At 31.9% G+C, this 4,435-nt stretch overlaps 1 pseudogene; it reads left to right on the top strand.

The window, feature by feature from the left end:
* The first annotated feature begins 409 nt into the window (after positions 1-409).
* LOC130019825 (uncharacterized) lies at positions 410-535 on the top strand (annotated as a pseudogene).
* Positions 536-4,435: the final 3,900 nt, after the last annotated feature.

Genomic DNA, 4,435 nt, shown 5'->3' with positions numbered 1-4,435 from the left:
GTGAGATACATGAGCTGGATGCAAGCTAGCATAAGCAAGCTAGTCTGAAGAGAGAAATTAAAACAAAACAAAACAGCAGTGAGAGTGATTCTCAAAAAACAATTAATAATAACGCATACCAGACTAGGTTTCTTTACAAAGTGGGTGTTTGAAAGACTTTCAATTACAATTTTTTTCTTTTTTGGTATTTAATTGTGATACAATGTCCTCTCAAATTATTTAGAGCTGTAATGCAATTCAATTCTGCATAATGAGAAAAATATATACCCTATTAGACACAGAAACATAAACAGAATCGTGAAAACAGGACACCAAATTCAGAATTGTGAAAACAAGACACCAAGCTCAGGATTACCAGAAAGAATTCAGTACAAAAATATTGTATGTTTTTTTAAAAAATTGTGCTAGTTTGCTAGGTTGAATAATCCTTACCTGTTTCTCTATAGAGGTAGAACATGATGATTGAAGTTTGCATGAATCGCGATGAATGTCTCTGAGTGACTAGGGCGCACAACACTATTTACTCCTATCTGATTCTTCCTGAAAAAAAAAAAGTGCTAATGTTACAAAGATTTGAGATTATTTTAACTTTTCTCTTTATGACACATTTTCTACATTTAAGAATGAATCAGAATTATTATGGTATAACATGTATAGCATATTTTAGTTAAGTGTATAACCACATGAATACCATAGAACACACATGGTTACACAAAGATATATACACAAATATTGCACCTTATACTAAGATTAAGTTGAATTTATGTAGTGTTTCTTTTATATTATTTTTTGATATTAAATAATAATGAAGAACATGTAACAAAAATCTTTCATTGCCGTGAAGATTGGTTTGTAAAGATTACTATATACCACTCAACATTTTAAGTTTCTTTGTTTTTCATTAAAGCAGATCTGGCAGAGAAATGTGTTTTCAGTTTTGCTTCATGAAAAGATAATCTTCACTTTAGTATTCATTATGCACAATGTATGCAAAATGCAATGAGCCAACTGACTCACACTTTGGTGTTATGGAAATAAAACCTAAACACAAGGAAGTGTAACATCTAGTAAAATGTGCATAAAACCACAAAGGCTAAGATAAGAAAGTGGATAGCTAAGAAATGCAATTAGCACATTCACTGAGGGCAACCAGTAGGATTTGGAGATGAGCCATACAAATATAATTTTGTGCTTTTGACTAAGAATAACATTACATTTATAGGAAAATATCAGCTCACATTTGCAGAGTAGTTCTGTATTTGATTAAAAATGAAAGTGTAAGATTTTGTGAAGATAGGCGGAAGGCAAGTGTATGTGTCTAAATGTGATCTAAAAAATAAAAGTGCATATGTTTCATCCGTTTTTGATGTTTTAAATAATGTTAATTTTTTCCCTAATATTTGAGCAAGTGTTGGTGAAGAATGTAACACTACAATTTAGGAAGACTCAGATATTCTTTATAAAGGTATAAAGGATGATTGCTTTCTTCTGGCGATTTTAGATGCATGTGTAAAAGACATACAGATATGTATTTCATATATATGTATATATTGCATCACATTAGTTATACAGAATCAACTTGACCTTTTGAAAAATTAGAATTCATTATCAAATTCACAGATCTCAGACTTTTAAATTACTATTATTATCAAGAGTATCAGGTAGTCACTTATTCCAAGTACTTAAATTTGGGGTAAGAGATATTATTGAGATATAACCTGAAACTAGCATGAAATATAAATTACAATCCAGATGATACTCAAGTGGGGCAAACCAGAGGGGACATAGAAGATTTGAGGATGGCGAGGTGGTAATAAGGCACTGATTTTCCAAAACTAAATGCAAATAATTGGCAGGAAAGGACTGAGAGTATAGTTTTCCCCAACCTACCGTTATTTACAAAATTCAAAATTAATTTTTTGTCTGTGGTTCTGAAACTATCTGGATTTGTGATCCCACTCACTTGCAACATGATCTTATCCAAATATAGTCATATCTCACCAAACTATAGAAGTTGTCATAGTCGTTACAGGCTTAAATGGCTTCCCTTGACACTTCTTGAAAATAATGGTATAGATAACTTATTTCTTCCAAACCTAAGTGGAAAAGAGCTGAATTTACAAAGGCACCATCTTACTTTGAAGGCAGCTTGAAAACCTACCCACCAGCCTTTACTTTCTCCTCTTAACCTGCTCCTAACCTGTTCTAGAGTAAATCCCAGAATCTCTTTTGCTCCATTTTCCATCTGACAGGCATCTCAATGACCATATGTATCCTTAGTTGTAAGCAAAATACATTTTACACATTGCTCAAAATTTGGCATCGTCCTTAGGAAACATTTGTGGTACATCCACATATGCCCCAACACACCAGTGGAGGGCAACTGATTCACTTGATCATTTCAGTCACATAAAAGGCAAACAAAGATGTTTGACAAACAAATCTGAAATGTAGTTTTAAAAAGAAGACAGAAAAAATGAAAATAATAGAATAATAAACTCCTCGTTGACTCTGACTTGGAGGAGAAAAGGTATTTTGGGGGGCAATAATGGAATATGGTTTTGAATTTGAAATGATCATGTAGAATTCTCTATTCTGTGTTTTCTTCTAATTGACATTGGAACATAGCCAAATGTTTGTTTTTGATGTGTATTTATATGATAGAAGGGTGCAATCTGTGAGCTCTGAGAGGATCATGACAGCTGGTAATTTATTTCTAGTTTATTAATATTTCCATGTATTTTCTTTATATTTGCTCAGGGGAATTAAGAAGTTGGATACAATTACCTACTCAGAGCTTTATTATAAAATCAATATGAGTTTAAGTTCCAATTTTTCAAGGAACTGGGTTCAAATTTTGGGCATGATATTTATAATTTTGGTCTAAATTTTCCTGGTTGTGTAGTGTAGTTAAATAATAAAGATTTTGTGTGGTTATTAAAAATATTATCCATGTAAAATACTTATAATATTCCTGGCAAATAATAAGTGCTCAGTAAAAATAGCCTCCTATTATTCTTTGGTTGTTCGGGTAAATTTAAATCTCTAGTGGCAAAGAAAATATAACCATAACTCATACTCAGTTAATAAAATTTAGGATTAAGCTAATCTGATGAGTTTAAACTAACAGGAAAATGATGAGTAACTTCCAAGAAATAGTGTGAGAATGAAAACCATGTACATAAGATTTACTCTATATAAAAAGCATCTAGGGTTAATTTAGGATTAACAAGAGTACTGGTTCATATGCTTATTCCTTTAATTCTTCAATCGAAATGTTTCTATAGAGCCTAAACAGTGAAGAATCTCATGATTATATAAAAGAAAAAGAAAAACATTAGAATAAGGAGTATCTTTCATTACTGAACCACTCTTTTCTGAATCTATTTTATAGAAATCTATTTCCTGCATCTAGAATAAAAATGTTAAGAGACATTAATAGAACATGATTACTTTACTAACTAATCTTTAAATATAGGTGAGGAATTGAAATATTTAAGCAAACAAAATGGAATAAACAATTATTTGAGAGAAGTTGTGCTAAGGATGACATAATGAAAATCCAGAAAGCTATTCCAGAGAAATTAGTTCCAGTAAGGGCATTGGCTATTCCAGCAGGTGTCAGACTGACCCAAGGATGAACTTTGAAATTCTGCCCCCAAAGAGTTCCTTATAGGGTCAATGAATATTCATTTGTATTCATCTTTTATTTATCAATCTTCTACTTACAGGGCTATGAAAAAATACCAACTTCAAAGTTTATCTTCCATTTTTCAGGAAGTATTAAAAATTACAAATAAAAATGTCTCCCAGGGTCAGTGGAAACACTGTTCAAAGGATGAGTTGTTTTTAAGTTGAAATAGCTCCCAATGTGCTTGAAGCTTCTTCTACATCATGATTTTCTTTTTAACATAAGAGGCTGACTTAAGAAAATTGGAGGGAAAGAAATGAAAGTTAGAAGACATAGTTTCTCTTATTTCAAAAGCAAAAATATTCTAAGGATCTGTTTATTATTTAGTTACATAAAAGCATTTAGATTTGCATATTTTTTATGTAGGGGTACTGCTATTTATTCAGTCACCAAATAGCTGATTGAATTGGGCATGAACTCCACCTTACTTTTTTTTTCATTTTTTATAATTTTTTTTTTATTGAATCACCACGAGAGCAGTTACAAAGCTTTTGGGTTTAAGTCTTGGTCATACAATGAAACACCTTTACCTTCACTAGTGCCCATTCTTCATCACCAAAATCCCCAGTATATCCCCATCCCACACCCTCACCCTACTTGTGGGGGCAGATGATTCTCACATTACTCTCTCTCTATTTTGGTTATATTCAAAATTTTGACAGCAGACCCACCATTATTATTTGGGATTTTACCCCAACACTCAGATCTGCTGAAAAGGCAACAGTAGACAATTTGTTTTCTATT

This window comes from Sorex fumeus, unplaced genomic scaffold (genome assembly GCF_029834395.1).
Source record: "Sorex fumeus unplaced genomic scaffold, SorFum_2.1 ptg000009l, whole genome shotgun sequence".
Classification (NCBI taxonomy): Eukaryota; Metazoa; Chordata; class Mammalia; order Eulipotyphla; family Soricidae; genus Sorex; species Sorex fumeus.
Note: the sequence above shows the minus strand (reverse complement) of the source record. Positions and strands in the feature narration are given on the sequence as shown.